Source organism: Chionomys nivalis, chromosome 22, assembly GCF_950005125.1.
Source record: "Chionomys nivalis chromosome 22, mChiNiv1.1, whole genome shotgun sequence".
Lineage (NCBI taxonomy): Eukaryota > Metazoa > Chordata > Mammalia > Rodentia > Cricetidae > Chionomys > Chionomys nivalis.
In genome coordinates this window covers 57,575,286-57,592,625 of record NC_080107.1, presented here as the reverse complement: position 1 = coordinate 57,592,625, position 17,340 = coordinate 57,575,286, and positions in this window count along the sequence as shown.

Sequence of the window (17,340 nt, the reverse complement as noted above, 5' to 3'; positions counted from 1 at the left end):
TCTTTAAAGAGAAGCTGTTGTTTGGGACATTTCAAAGTATGCTTAGATGTGAGATCAGGGTTCCTTTTCTCCGTACAAGCTTTACTTTGAAAGATAAACGTGTCCTTTTGAAAGTGTATTATTTTCATGAAAAGTTTAAATGAGAAACGCACATGTGTTTCTTTGTAAAGAGAGGCAGTTCTTTACGACCTATCAAAGTATTGTTAGAAGTGATATCAGTGTTCCATTTCTCTGTACAAGCTTTACTTTGATTATTTGAAAGATAATCACGTTCTTTGGAAAGTGGATTAATCATGAAATGCTTTAGTGAGAAAAGGACACGTATTTCTTTGTCAAGACAAGCAGTTGTTTGGGACATGTCAAAGTATTGTTATAAGTGAGAGTAGTGAACCTATTCTCTGTACAAGCTTTACTTTGAAAGATTATGATGTTCTTTGAAAGTGTAATAGTTTCATGAAAAGATTTGTAAAAAACAGACACGTGTTTTTTTTGTAAAGAGAAGAAGTTGTTTGCAACATGTCAAAATATTGTCAGAAGTAAAATCAGTGTTCTTTTCCTCTGTACAAGTTTTACTTTGAAAGATAATCACGTTCTTTTGAACGTGTATTAATTTCGTGAAAAGCTTTAGTGAGAAACGTACATATTTTTCTTTGTCAAAACACGCAGTTGTTTGAATCTTAGCAAAGTATTTTTAAAAGTGAGATCAGTGTTCCTTTTTATTGGTACAAGCTTTACTTTGGACGGTAATCATGTTCTTTAGAAAATGTATTAATTTCATGAAAAGCTTTAGTAAGAAAAGCACATGTGTTTCCCTGAAAAGAGACACAGTTCTGTGGGACATGTCAAATCATTGCAAAAAGTGAGAGAATTGATCCTTTTCTCTGTACAAGCTTTACTTTGATAGATAATAATATTCTTTTGAAATTGTATTAATTTCATGAAAAGCTTTAGTGAGAACCGCATATTTGTTGTTTGAAAAGTGAAGCAGTTGTTTGCGACATATCAAAGAATTGTTAGAAGTTAGAACAGTGTTCCTTTTCTCTGTACAAGCTTTACTTTGAAAGGTAATAACTTTCTTTGAAAGTGTATTAATTTCATGAAAAGTTTTAGCAAGACGCACATGTGTTTTTTTGTAAAGAGAAGCAGTTGTTAGTGATATGTCAAATTATTGTTAGTAGTGAGATCAGTTTTCTCCTTCTCTGTACAAGCTTTACTTTGAAAGATAATCATGTTCTTTTGAAAGTATATTAACTTCATCAAAAGCTTTATTGAGAAACACACATGTGTTTCTTTGTAAAGAGAAGCTGTTGTTTGGGACATTTCAAAGTATCGTTAGAAGTGAGATCAGTGTTCCTTATCTCTGCACAAGCTTTACTTTGAAAGATAATCATGTTCTTTTGAAAGTGTATCAATTTCATGAAAAGCTTTATTGAGAAATGCACATGTGTTTCTTTGTAAAGAGAAGCTGTTGTTTGGGACATTTCGAAGTATTGTTAGAAGTGAGATCAGTGTTTCTTTTCTCTGTACAAGCTTTATTTTGAAAGATAATCACTGTCTCTTGAAAGTGTATTAATTTCATGAACAACTTTAGTAAGAAACACACATTTGTTTCTTAGAAAAGAGAGGCAGTTGTTTGGGACATGTAAAACTATTGTTAAAAGTGAGAGCAGTGTTCCTTTTCTCTGTACATGCTTACTTTGAAAGACAATCATGTTCTTTTGAAAGTGTATTAATTTCTTGACAAGCTTTTATGAGAAACGCATATGTGTTTCTCTGAAAAGAGACGCAGTTCTGTGGTACGTCTCAAAGCATTGTTAGAAATGAGATCAGTGTACCTTTTTCTCTCTACTAGCTTTACTTTGAAAGATAATCACGTTCTTTTGAAAGTGTATTAATTTAATGAAAACCTTTTGTTAGAAGTAAGATCAGTGTTCCTTCTCTCAGTACAAGCTTTACTTTGAAAGAAAATCACGTTCTTTTGAAAGTGTATTAATTTCATTAAAACTTTAGTATGAAACGCACATTTTCCAGTGTTTAGTTTTCGAACCTGAGTTGCGGGGAGAAGGGGTATTTAAGGGAAAACCCATAATACAGTAATCCAAAGGAGGTAGGGTAGGCATCATTGGAAAATTCTGGAAATGCCAGTGATCATTGAAAAATTCTGAAAATACCAGAGATCATTGACAAATTCTGAAAATATCAGAGATAATCACAAGGGGGTTACTCCCTGTTTCTCAAGATTGTTCTCAAGATTATAATCTAACTTTATCTTCAGTTAGTTCCTGAAACAGAGTCACTGAACTGGCTAAAAGAGATATTGGCTCTTCTCTTCCTGCTGAACCTTTTTAATCTATTTTTCCTGCTAGAAGCTCTGGGTTTATCCAGGTCTTTTACTTTCAGTTATGGAATCATTGTTATTTCAGGTGTTTGTAATCCCAGGAATTACAACTTATTGGTTGCACTTTTGTGCTTTAATTGAAGAAAAAATTCATTTTGTTTTCCAAGGCAGTAGAAATGAACATCCTAGAAATCACTCTGTAAACCAGGTGGGTCTCCTCTGCCTCTCAAGTATTGAGATTAAAGGCCTGTGCCACCACAACCCAGATGATAGATGGAATTTTTAACAGTATCATAAAAACAAGATTGGGGATGGTTTTGTTAAGACGGGCCCCAAGACAGTGATTCTTCTGACAGTGCCTGTTGGGGTGCAGGTGCTTCATCCTGGTCAGTTTGACAAGATCACTCCTCAAACTGACATAAAATGAAGCCATGTAGGCTGCTTGCACAATGCTGGAATCCTAGCACTAGAGATGTGAGGAAACAAAGTTCCTGCTCTAGGATGGCCTGTGTACATGAAGTGACTTTGTCTCTATGTAAAATAAAAGGAAATGATTGAGTTGAATGCAGCTCAGAGGTAGAACATTTGTCTAACACAGGCCAGGACCTGAATCAAACCGCAGCACCAGACAACCTCAGTCAAAATCAAAGGGACTCATCAATCCCTAACATTCCTGCTTATTTTTGTTCCTATAACCTCTACTACTAGCCTGTCCTCAAACTCAAAATATAGACTAGACTGCATGGAATTACTCCTGCATTTGCCTCTAACGTAATGAAATATTAGGTTCTTGCAAACCACACTGATATCATGCAGTATTTGAAAGGCCAATGTTTGAATGACACCACACTGGGAAATAAGGTCACACCAGATTGGCTAGTGTCTAACTCTAGGGTCTTAGGGTGACTTGAGTCCAGCCTGGACTACATAGCTGGCTATGGTACATAATTAGGAAAATGAAAAAAAAAGATGCTAAATAGACTTGAACCCCCACTACTGTCCCCACAAACATATACCCAGTGCACTGTCTATTCCAAAGATGTATGTTATACGTTCCTTAAACCAGGAGCTAAATCTTTGAAAATTAAAGGCAACGAGCCCATTTCACAGATTGTCCTCAGTCCCTGCCAGGCAGGATCAGTCATTTGAAATCAGAATATTGGTAGGGTGGGCATATCACAACTCCATTGTCTCTGAAAGGTGGTTAGGATCTTTTCTGCCATGAGGAGAGGAGCTCAGATTTTTCCTTCCCTGGAGTTCCCCTTCCAAAAGGCAATGGGCTTCAGAGTAGCAGAAGTTGGGACTGGATGGCACAATGGTGAATGTGATTGTGAGAAGCTCCACATGCTGCCAGGGTAGCAAGTTTGCCTTTGAGACCACCAAATAGTGACTAATGAGCAAAGCCAGTCTCCATCAAGGCCAGAGTGGTGACAGGTATTCACTGTGAGGGGAAAGAGCTTCATAAGAAAGATTCTGAAAATATATTTTCAACTAAATTCTTCCTCAGGACCATCTCCCTAAACATCCATCAGAATGACCTTCCAGGCCCACCCACAATCCTACAACTGGGAGTGCAGACCCTGGTGAGGAATGAGGCCTTGACCATCTTTCCTCTGCAGGATCTGCCAATGCTGCTGCTCTTTCTCCCACTGTTCAAGGAGGCCAATGTAAAGTTTTTGCAGCACAACACACTTCCCAGGTGAAACAATAATAAAAATCATACCAAATCAAACCAAATTAGAAAAAGTCCAGGTTTAATTAATGCCAGTCGTCCCAGGTGGCCCTCTGGGAAACCACAAAGAGGGAAAAGGAGAGCCAGAAAGACCACGTGTTCTTTTCTGGGGACAGTTTAAATACCCTGTGGGAGAGGTCTTGACCCTTTCTGGTGAAAGGTTCACTCTTTGGTGGCCTTTCTTGGACATGGAGTTTGGACTGAGGCAACCTCCAATGGAAAGGGCTTGAAATGGAACTTTGAACCCAACATTCCAAAACATGCCAAGGGCTGAGGTGAAGCCCCACCCAAACAGATAACACTCAGAGAAGAGCAAAGATGATTAAGATTCCTGCTTAGAATGAAGGTAGTGTGTCTTGAGTAAGCAGCTAGGCAGCTAGATCCTGTCCTCAAATCTGGTGGAAATTCAGTGCTCTAGCAAAGACTTCATCAGTCCACAAGGAAGCACCGGAAAATCCTCTCCATAGCCAGTAACCTGAAAACAACCTATTTGGACCCTCCATTGAAGAATGGATAAAGAAAATGTGATATATGTACACAATGGTGTATTATTCAGCAGAAAAACATTTATATCATGAAAATTGCAGGCAAATGAATGGAACTAAAAAAATAATCCATCCTGAGTGAGGTAACCCAGACTCAGAAAGACAAATATGGTATGTATTCAATCATAAGTGAACAGTAGATGTAAAGCAAAGAATAACCACACTACAATTCTCAGCTCCAGAGAAGTTACATAGCAAGGAGGACCCTAAGTGGGACACATGTATCTCCCTGGGAAGAGGAAATAGATGAGATATCCTGGGTCAACTGTGGAGAGAGTAAAAGAGAGGGAATGAGGGGCTTGAAACATGAGGAATTAAATGGCTGAGATGGGGGCAGGATGGAGGGGCACAGCAAGGAAAGAGATATTTTGATAGAAGAGACCCTATGGGATAGGGAGAGTCCTGGTGCTAGGGAAATTTGCAAAGATCCACAAGTCTCCTAGAAATTCTGGAGAGAGTGCCTGAACTGCCCTTCCCCTGTAATCAGATTGGTGACTACCCTAATTGTTATCATAGAACGTTCATCCAGTACCCAATGGGAAGTAGATGCAGAGATCCACAGCCAACCACTGGGCCGAGCTCTGGGAGACCAGTTGAAGAGAGTTTAAGGGACTATATGAGCAAGGGGGGAGGGTGGGCAAGAACATGATGGGAAAACCCACAGATACAGGTGACCTGAGCTTTTTGGAGGTAATGGACTTTCGATGGGAAAGAAACAGAGGGAGGAGAATGGGGGAGGTCAACAAATAAGAGCAGAGTAAATTATGTGTATGTGTGAGAATGCCATAGTGAAATTTCAACAGTTCAACTGTTAAAGGAGGCCGTTCTAGTTCATGTAGGTTATTTGTGTGTGTGTGTGTGTGTGAGAGAGAGAGAGAGAGAGAGAGAGATAGAGAGAGAGAGAGAGAGGTTGTTCTAGTTCATGTAGGTTATTTGTGTGTATGTGTGTGTATGTGTTAGGATTCACTTGTTTTTATTTTACAAGTGTTTGCCTTGGTGGCAGGTTAGAGTCCAAGGCAAGTGATGGACAGACAAAAGGGTTATGCAGAAAGAATTTGAGTGATAAGTTATGATGGAGGAAGGTCATTGGTTAACTAATAAAAAAACTGTCTTGGCCCATTTGATTGGCCAACCCTTAGGTGGGTGGAGTAGACAAAAGAGAATGCTGGGAAAAAGGAGCCGAGTGAGTGAGTCGCCATGATTTTCCCACTCCAGACAGACGCAGGTTAAGATCTTTCCTGGTAAGCCAGCTCGTGGTGCTACACAAAATATTAAAAATGGGTTAGATCAATATGTAAGAGCTAGCCAATAAGAGGCTAAAACTAATGAGCCAGACAGTAATTAAAAAAATACAGTTTCCGTATAATTATTTCGGGGCATAAGCTAGCCATGTGGGCGGCCGGGTGCCGGAGACGCAGCTCCGCCGCTCTTATTACAACAAAGTTACTGACAGAAGGGAAAAGGACAGGGAAGGGACAAGTCCCTGGGGACAGGATCTGCAGAAACAGGAGAGGGAGAGAGAGATAGAGAGAAAGAGAGAGAGAGAGAGAGAGAGAGAGAGAGAGAGAGAATGAAAGAGGTGGAGATGCATCTTTAAAATGGGCATATTACTGTCTGCCATGCATACAGGCATTAAACAGGGTGTGACACTCTGTTGAGAACATAAAAAGCTGCAACAACTGAGAGTGGGTTCAGATCTCAGCAGATGGATTGATGTAAGACTCTTATTGAATGCCATTTGACATCTCTCTTCCAGGGGATATGTTAAAGAAAGTGCTGTTCCTATCCAGTATACAAACTCTTCTGGGTGTATGAGGAAATACATATCTTGGGGTTCCAATGTGCCCATCTCACTGTGAGATTAGGTCTCTGTATGTTGGTGTATTGTAAATAATGTCAACTTGAAATTCTAGCAAGGGTCTAATACAAGGACATTGTCCCTCTTGGTTATCACTTGGTACCCAATATTACTTGGGTGTGTAGTATCCTTGAATATTCCTTCCGTCATAGTTTAGAGAAATAAGCGCATAATACCTGTGATGATTGAGTGTAGGATTTCTATTCATCATTTTCTAACAACAATAAGTAAGATTAAGAAAAATGTGCCACCAAATTATACAAAGGGAATAGAGTAGCATCAGGGACAGCAACACCAAAATATAGAAAATACAGTTGCAGGGCTAAAAGGACACTTCTTCGAGACCAAGAAAATGAAACATGCCCAAGGAATGAATATTTTTCAAGGATTATGATTACTATTATGTATATTATAATGATGCAGTGTTCTGCCTGTCACACAAGAAGAGGAGACCAGATCAGAGAGTTGAGCTACCATGTGGCTGCTAGGAATTGAACACAGGTCCTCTGGAAGAGCAGTCAGTGCTCTTAACTACTGAGCCATCTCCTCAGCCCCTGTGAAGGAGGTTTTTATGTGAAAGACACCAGCTACAACCACAGGGTAGGAGCTTTGAAGAATAAGGCCCCACTGCTATGAGGCTTACAAACCGGGCCTCCTGGTAATGATTAGCAATCTTAGAACTCAGACGACTACATTGAAGGATCCAAAGTCATGTGCCCTGGGTCCCAAAGCATTTCATGGCCCATACAGCTTTGAGACTTACTAGGTGAGTAGGATGAAGAAAGAAAAAACAGAAACAGAGAATGCTGGGAATGAGTTGACTGTTTGCTGTGAAGCTGACACCAGCAAATCAGAATCATAGCACATTTATTTTGTGCCGTGGACAGAAGGGCACTGCTACTCATGGTGGGGGTCTCTGTGGGGAGCAGTCTAAAGGTTCAATAATCCAAACCTTTTCAACCATAGCTCATAAGAGTATTCCATTGGCATCACGGGGCAACGTGCCGCGGCATTATTTCCCAAGCAACGGCCGCCCTTCAGGTCATAGACATAGCGCACATAACAGGTAGGGCAGATGGCTGCGAAAAAACAGACTTCCTTGAGCTGTCTTTCAGACCTGAGTATATCCAGAAGCTCAGGACCAAGTTCATCAAATCTGCGTACAAGCACTCGGCATCCATCATAGTACTCCAGAGGGACAGGGTATGTCTCTTTGGTTAGCTTGTTCAGCTTGGCTGTGTGGTGAAGCAGTTGCTTCAGGACAAGTAGAGACAGTTCATTCCTGTAAAAATCAATCTTGAGGAGCTGGGAGCATTGACTCAGGGCAGGCATCAAAGCACTAAATTGAGAATCCTCCAGCCGACATCCGGCCAGGTCAAGAGTTTCCAAGGTGTCTTTCACTCTCTCAAGGAGATAGCCAAGTGGCTTAATACACCAGTCCAACATTGTGTAAGACAAGTAGAGATGTTTAAGCGAAGAAAGGTTCAGGCACCGGGGCAGGTAATCCAAGTCTCTCTGTATGATGTAACAGTGAGTGATGGACAGGGTCTCCAAGGGCTTCTTCAGGCGCCTAGAGAGAGAATGAGATTTTTTCCAATGGTGTTGAAGAGGATGGTTAGAACTGACAATGTAGCAGATGGTACTTCTCCCGCATTCATTCTGAAGGAGGTCAACCCCCATGACTCTCCCTTTTGTGGTCAGCTCACAAAAATCACAGAAGTCTAGCATGGGCCAGGCTCAGGCCACAGGAGAAAACCCAGTGATTTTCCTATCAGGAGGAGTGAATATGGTGACTGTAAGGACTACCCACAACAAGCAAGCTTCAGCGACACCACAACTGTTTCCCTTTCGGTTCCCCTAATGTCCTTTCCTCAACATTGCCATTTCCTGGTCCCACAACTTCAATGCAGGTGTCACCCATTTCCCACTAACTCAATCTCTTTCTATGCACCCAACAACCTTTCTCTAATGAGCAATTATCGGCACCCTTGGGGCTGGTCGCAGGTGGCTTGGCACAGAGCTCATCTCCTTGGATGTACAAGGTTGATAGTGCATAGCCTGACGTTCAAGGACCTCCTAACCTATAAGCAAAAGGTGGGTTATTTGTCTGGAGAACCTCTCTTTATCCTTCCTTACCTGAGACAATCAGCCAGGCTGCCAACTAGAGCAGGAGAATCGTTGATATAGAGATGCTGGAGACAGTGGAATTGGGGTAATTGTGATACGAATTTGTTCATGCACTCCTCTTCCAGCTCTTCAGATCCACTGATGCTTGAATCCTTCCGAATGTATGACAAACTGAGTGTGTGAAGGTTTCTCATCTGTCTCAGGTACGGTCCAAAAGAAGCCATGCCTTCTATCCATGTATATCTCAAACTCAGCTCCCATACACAGTGGAGATCTACAGACTTTAAGAAGTCTATGGCTGTGGGAAAGTATTTTGATCTCAAAATATCGATCTTTGGACAGCACAAACGAACAGAATTTTGTCTCTGCTGGGCCCATCGCCACAAGTATGTGGGACATTCATCACACTCACTCTTCATGATATTTAGGTCAGTTATGACATTTAAATATTTCTTTACTTGCGAGTAAGGACACGTCTCCACTGTCTTCTCTCTCCTGAACTGAAGAAAGAATTCCCTTTCACAGGATTGACTCCAATTGACACACGAATCCCTATTTGTCAAATCCAGCACTCTGATTTTTCCGCGGCTGTGGGAGAAACAGGTAGCAATCTCAGCAAATACCATACATAATACAGTCTTCTTCTTATCCACATCTCACACTTCAGCTCTCCCTTCCAAAAGTTTGCTTTTTCCTATGCATAGAATGAAAACCAGGACCTCAGGCTCAGTATAAAGAGAACTTTACCAGGGAGGCATCCTCAGCCCTGTCCCACATCCTTCCATTCCCCTTAATCCCAGCCTCATTCCACCTGGAACTTTGAGTGACAGACACCCTTGAGGGATTGCTCCGTGGCTGTTCTCGTGTTCTCCACATTATTATTGCCAAGATGGCTGAGACCAGGCCAAAGCCTCTGAATTCCTCTAAGCAGATGCTATTAGAATTCCCAACCCTCTTTGATCAAATAATCCTTGGCTCCACATGGTCTTGCTTTGTTCACACAGAGCCTCCTCCAACAGAGCTGGATCTTGCTTACCGGGGGCAAGGCTCCTCTGTAATCAGCACATCTAGTCCATCAAGCAGAGCTTTCAAAGTCTCCAGGTGTGGCTTCTTCATCAGGATTCCTACAGGAAGGCATGTGAATGGCCAGGCAGGCACCATGGCCCGCAGGATGTTGGTCTGATTGTTCCTGAAGGCCCTCTCAAATGCTGCTGGGAACAGGAACCAGGGCCAGTCTGCCAGACCAGAAATGGCCAAGGCCTCCTTCTTCAGTAGGCTCTCGAACGCTAGCTGCTGGAGTGTTGGTGGGGCTTGATCTCTCATTGTGACTGGGGAAGCAGGCAAAGAAAGAGACCATTAATGATTGTAAACTTAGGAAGTCCTTCTGCACACACAGGGAGCTGTCAGGGCAGTCAGTGCTGAGGGATTGTTGAGATCTCCACTGACCAATTTTGATCACCTTCTCCTGGAGTTAAAGCCACGATTCACCTCTCTGTGGTGTGCAGTCTCTCCAAAGAAACAGGAGGACAACAGGCAAAAAAGAAAAATAAAACTAAAAAGGAGAGGACTAGAGATGGAAATGATTATTCACATTCTGGAGGAAGGAAACTCACTAGAACACTGCCACAACTGTTTACTTCTAGAGCACCAGAATGGCTTCCTGAGTTCTTCTGAAACTAGTAAGTCTGAAGGGGGTAGGATTTCTAATTAAATGTCAGCTGGACACTGAATGGAAGCAGGCTGCTTTCTGTAAATTCTAGGACACTATAGGCTCCATGCATCAATCGACAGATGCAAAATCTTTTTATTTTTTCATTTTCAATTTCAAAACTAGATAGTGACCCTGGCTGTTCGGAATTCACTGTGAACCCTGGCTGTCCTGGAAATCTCTGTAGACCAGGGTGGCCTCGAACTCAGACATCCACCTCCCCGTGTCTGCTACATGCTGGGATGAAATAGCATTCCAACACCTCCTGGATTAGAACTCACTGTGAAGCATAGGCTGATCTCAAACTCACCAGTAAGAATCAGCCTTCCTCTGCTTCCCTACTGGGGGATTTAAGGCATGCTCAAGAATATGTAGATCAGCTAGCTCTCTCCCTCTCCCTCTCTCTCTCTCTCTCTCTCTCTCTCTCTCTCTCTCTCTCTCCCAGTCTCACTTCAGAAAAGTGGCTACTGCCTCTCTCTCCTTTTCTCTCTCTCCCTCTCTCCCTTCCCCTTTTTCCTTACATCACCCACTAATAAACTCTGTATCCCCCACACCAAAGAAAAATACCTATCTTAAATTCACCAAAAGATCAGCATTGTCAATGGGAGGTTGGCGGGGTGGCACACACCTTTAATCCAACATTCAGGAGGAAGAGGCAGGCAGATCTCTCAGATCAGGGCCTGCTTGGTCTACCGAGCTACTGCCAGGACAGCCTACAAAGCTATGTAGAGAAACCTCGTCTCACAAAAACATTGAATCTAATTTCCTTTGTTTAGTTGTTTTCCTGACCATTATCCATAACTTGTAACCAACACACTAAACAAAGACAGACCATCCATAATCCATTTTTGGGAAATGTGGGCATAGTTTTCTAGGGTACTTCCTGCTGATTGGAGGAACTGATAATCTTATGGGGGACACAAAGAAGATTTAGGATTATGGTCAAGTCCTGACTGGATTATTCGGTGAGGCTGGATCATCTCAGCAGCAGTCTTGAAACTACTGTGGAAGTGGAACTCAGAGGAAACTGCAACAGAGGTGCTCTAAAACGTTGGATCATCTGGGCCATCTGTCCCTATGAGATATTTCAGGGGGTCTCTCTTGAAGAATCCTTATTTTTTTAAACACTGAATGGACCCTCAGCCTCTCACTTCATGTGGAACCAAAAGCAAAACTTCTCCAAAGTAAAATATACTTTGAATTACAATTTTTGAACTCACAGCCTTTTTGAAATATCTAGGTTGGACTAATCCAGCAGACTTCTATCTACTCAAATGTCTTTTAGCACTGATTTTGGCTTTTTGAGATAGGTTTTCTGTGTTTCTTTGGCTGTCCTGGATCTAACTCCAGAGCAGGCTAGTTTTGAACTCAGTTCTCCCTACCTCTGTTTCCCAAGTGTTATAATTAGAGGCGTGTGCCACACCCATCTGTTTTATTTTAAGGGCTTCATCCTTTTTCTCTCGCAAGCCCACATATATTTTTGAACCCATTGTAAACCATTTGTAGGCTTTTCCCCCATACCTGAATCTGCCTTCCTGCATCTCTATCTTGTTCTGACCACAGAGTCTCTAATCTGCTAAACAGCATGGCTAGGATTAGAGCTGCGGCTTTGGCAGCTGGTTCTGCTTCATTCCTTGCCTTCCTAATAATAGTCTAGCTTCATGGTGACACTAGCGGTAGCCATGTTTTTGTTACAAGTCTGGCGTTAAGGTCCTAGCCACTACCAAGAAGCCCGTGTACTGCTCATTAACACCATTTAAGTGTAGGTAAAAGAGAATCTCAAAAGAGCTGGGAGGAAACCAGGCATAGGGGCACAAGCCTTAAATCCCAGCACTAGGGAGGCATAGACAGGCAGATCTCTGTGAGTTCGAAGCCAGGGTGTCACTGAGTTTGTGGACATCCAAAAATACAGAGAAAACCTCTGGGAGTTTATTGCTGCTAAGGCTTAGTCAGGAAGTTCCAAAAAAAAAAAAAAAAACAGGTGTGTAGGTTTGGGCTCAAATTCCTGGAGCTAGAATTTCATTCCCAAGTCTCCCTGGGATGGTGGCCAAAAAGACTCAGGCAAACAACTTTTTCATAAACTTGCATACAAAACAATTGGGTGCTAAATGAAGCAGGATTAGTAAAAACTCAGAGAAATTAGAGTTTAACATGAAGATCTAAATAGCAATGCAGCCAGTCTCTGTTTCTTACCTAAAGCTCAAACTGAAAATGGTGACCTTGCCTCCAGGAATCTCAGAATGAGACTGTGAGAGCTGTCTCCTTCCATTTTATAATCCTCTCTAGGGCTGGGATTAAAGTCATGCACTGCTGCTTTCTATGGCAACTAGTGATGCTACTGGGATTAAAGGGCTGTGTTACCACTGCTTGGCTGTAAGACTGACCAATGTGGCAATTTTACTCTCCAGAGGCAAGCTTTATTTATTAAAATACAATCGAAGCTGATCTGTGGTGGCACACGCCTTTAATCCAAGCACTTGGGAGGCAGAAACAGGCGTATCTGTGAGTTCAAGGCCAGCCTGGTCTACAAGAGCTAGTTCCAGAACAGGCTCCAAAGCCAGAGAAACCCTGTCTCGAAAAAAACAAAAAATACAACTAAAATGCCACTACAGAAAAGACTAGAGATGGGAAGGAAAATTCACAGTCTAGAGGAAGGAAACTGACTAGAACAATAAATACTACAACTGTTAATACTTCTAGAGCACCAGAACAGCTTCCTGAGTTCTTCTGAAACTAGGAAGACTGAAAGGGGCAGGATTTCTAATTAAATGTCAGCGGATAGCTCAGCCTTTTCATTTGGACACTGAATAAATGGAAGCAGGCTGCTTTCTTCAAGTTTGAGGACAGTATAGGCTCCAGGATGAGGAGTCCCTGCATCAATCAGCAGATGCAAATTACTTTGTTTCATTTGCTATTTAGATACAAGGTAGTAACCCTGCCATTGTGGAACTCACTGTGAACCCTGGCTCTCCTGGAGATCCCTCTGGAGACCAGGTTAGCCTCCACCTCCATCTGTTCCATGCTGGGCTCAAATAGCATGCCAACACCTGCTGGAATGGAACTCACTGTGTTGAGTATGCTCACCTCAAACTCAGGGATCACCCTCCCTCTGACTCCATTGTGCTGGGATTTAAGGCATGCATAAGAATGCATGGTTTGTGGGGCCAAAGTGGCACATGCCTTTAATCCCGCATGCCTTTCTATAGCTGGGCTGTGGTGGCACACGCCTTTAATCCAAGCACTTGGGAGGCAGACACGGGTGGATCTGTGAGTTTGAGGCTAGTCTGGTCTACAAGAGCTAGTTCCAGGACAGCCTACAGAAGCAAGAGAAACCCTGTCTCGAAAAGACCAAAAAGAAAAGGAAAAAAGAGAAAGTGGGAAGTACACTTGAAAGCATTGGCACAGGAGACCACTTCCTAAATAAATATAACCCCAGCAGCACAGACAGGTCCTCCTGAAACTGAAAACTTAGGCAAAGCAGGAATAAGACAAAGGTCAACAAGACAAAACGACAGCTTACAGAATGGGAAAGATCTTCACTAACCACACAGACAAGTCTGATCTCCAAAATATACAAAGAACTCAAGAACATGGTCACCCAAAGAACACATAATCCAATAAAAAAATAGAGTACAGACCTAAACAGACAACTTTCAGAGGAATCTAAAATGGCTGAAAGACACTTAAGGAAATGTTCAACACCCTTAGTCAATAGAGAGATGCAAATCTAAACTCTGATATACTATCTTACACCTGAAAGAGTGGCCAAGATCAAAAACACCAATGGCAACTTATGCTGGAGAGGTTTTGGGGGAAAACAAAGAACATTTCTGCATTGCTGGCAGGAACGCAAGCTGGTACAACCCCTTTGGATGTCAGTGTGGTGATTTCTCAGGAAATTAGGAAAGAACCTTCCTCAAGACCAAATAATACCATTTGGGGGTATATATTCAAAGAATGCTCCATCATGCCACAAGGACATATGCTCAACTCTTTTCATAGCAGCTTTGGTTATCATAGCCAGAACCTGGAAAAAACCTACATGCCCCTCGATCGAAGAATGGATAAGGAAAATGTGGTATATTTACACAATGGAGTACTACACAGCAGAAAAAAATAAATAAATATAAATAGCAACAGCTTGAATTTTGCACGCAAATGGATGGAGCTAGAAAACATTATTTTGAGTGAAGTAACCCAGAAACAGAAGACAATTATCACATGTACTCACTCATAGGTGGTTTTTAAGAAGCATAAAGCAAAGAAAGCCATCCTTCAAACCACAAACCCAGAGAAGCTTGACAACAATGAGGACACCAAGACAGTCTTACATAGATCCAATCTACATGGGAAGTAGAAAGTAGAAAAAGACAAGATCTCCTGAGTAAATTGGGAGCATGGGGTCTTTGTGGAGGAATTAAAGGGAGGAGGGGAAAGGCAGGAAGGGGAGCAGAGAACGATGTAGAGCTCAATAAATATTAATTAAAACAACCTCCACAAGCAAAAGACAGAATTCCCTGCAAACTAAAGGAATACACACAGTATTTGAAGCACAGACAAGGCTAGACTGGGCTGCATAGATGGTAGAGCTAAGGGACTTACCAGAGTTGGATACTGGTGATAGGCCTCCAAATCCAGGCAGGGAAGCGTTGTATCTCCAGGTTTCAGAGACTCTGTGGGTTTCTCTGGCTGCTCTGACTCTTTATAACCCTTTCCACTGAACCCACCCCTTTGTAGTCACACCCTCCCAGACTAATTCCATAGTCTGATCCTAAAACTTAGTCTAATCTTACTCCATCTGGGATTTTTTTGATGTTGGATCAGATCAAAACACAGGCAAAAACATAGATTATAACTAAGGTTAACTTATTCATTGAAAACAGCCAGAAGTGGTACACATGTTTAATCTCAACCCTATGGTGGCAGAGGCAGGCACGTTGGAGTTCAACGTCAGCCTAGACTAGAGTCTAGAGTCTAGGATACACAGTGAATCTTTCTTTCTTTCTTTCTTTCTTTCTTTCTTTCTTTCTTTCTTTCTTTCTTTCTTTCTTTCTTTCTTTCTATATATATGTTGGATTTTTGGAGACAGGGTTTCTCCATAGCTTTTGGTTCCTGTCCTGGAACTAGCTCTTGTAGACCAGGCAGGCCTCGAACTCACAGAGATCCACCTGCCTCTCCCCCCTGAGTGCTGGGATTAAAGGCGTGCACCACCACCACCCATTCTTTATACTTTTCCTTTTTTTCTGGAGACAGTGTTTCTCTGTAGATTTGGAAGCTGTCTTGGAACTAGCTCTTGTAGACATACTGGCTTCAAACTCACAGAGATCCGCCTGCCTCTGACTACCAAATGCTGAGATCAAAAACACGACCCACTACTGCCCAGCTGAGAATCTGCTCTTTGAAGAGCATAAACACATAAATAAATAATTCATTCCTTGTTCCAGTCCAGAAATACTGAACTGTTAATTTTCATCTATATATCTGATGTTTGAATTTTTTGAGACAGGATTTCATCATGAATCAAAGATTGACTGGCACTCTTTATTTTGCCCAAAGTGGACTCCAACTGTCGACAGTAGTCCTGTGTCACCCTTGTGTTACAGTGTGAGAGCTGCCACACCTGTCTGAGATTTCTTTTCAGAGGAACAGCTAGTTCCGAGGCAAAGCTGGCCTTGAGCTCGGAGATCCACCTGTCTCTACCTCCCCGGTGCTGGAATTAAATTCTTGTGCCACCTTGCCTGGATGCAGGTCACTTTTTTCTTTCTTTTATTCTAGATATTTTAATATTTGGTCAAATATTGATTCCTTTCTTCTTTCGGTTATATTTTAAAAATATTTTTTTTTCAATTTATATTTCCACTACATGTCTCTTTTCCAACAATCTTCTCATCAATCCCGTCACTTCCCCTCTCAACCATTCCTCATTCACTTCATATGGGTGAGGGCTCCTATGCTGAGTCAATGAAGTTCAGCACACTAAGTTGGGGCAGGACCGAGATTCTCCCAGCTGCGTTAATGCTGAGCATGGCATCCCACCATATGGAATGGGCTCCAACAAGCTAGCTCATGCACCAGGGATAGATGCTGGTCTCACTGTCAGAGGCCCCTAAGAGAGTGTCGCTGAAGCTCGCTTGGGGGTAGGTAATCCTTACAGTCAGCTTACAGTCACCATATTCACTCCTCCTGATAGGAAAATTGCTGGGTTTTCTCCTGTGGCCTGAGCCTGGCCCATGCTAGATTTCTGTGACTTTTGTGAGCTGACCACAAAAGGGAGAGACAAGGGGGTTGACCTCCTTCAGAATGAATGCAGGAGAGGTACCATCTGCTACATTGTCAGTTCTAACCATCCTCTTCAACACCATTTGACAGAAATCTCATTCTCTCTCTAGGTGCCTGAAGAAGCCCTTGGAGACCCTGTCCATCACTCACTGTTACATCATACAGAGAGACTTGGATTACCTGCCCCAAATCCTGAACCTTTCTGCGCTTAAACATCTCTACTTGTCTTACACAATGTTGGACAAGTGTATTAAGCCACTTGGCTATCTCCTTGAGAAAGTGAAAGACACCTTGGAAACTCTTGACCTGGCCAGATGTCGGCTGGAGGATTCTCAATTTAGTGCTTTGAAGCCTGCCCTGAGTCAATGATCCCAGCTCCTCAAGATTGAGTTTTACATGAATGACCTGTCTTTACCTGTCCTGAAGCAACTGCTTCACCACACAGCCAAGCTGAACAAGCTAACCGAAGAGACATATCCTGTCCCTCTGGAGAACCATGATGGATGCCGAGTGCTTCTATGCAGATTTGATGAACTTGGTCCTGAGCTTCTGGATATATCAGGTCTGAAAGACAGCTCAAGGCAGTCTCATTTTTCTCAGCCGTCTGCCCTACCTGTTATGTGCACTATGCCTATGACCTGAAGGGCAGCCATTGCTTGGGAAATACTGCAGCGGCACGTTGCCCCATGATGCCGAGGGCATACTTTTATGAGCTACGATTGAAAAAGCTTAGATTATTGAACCTTTAGACTG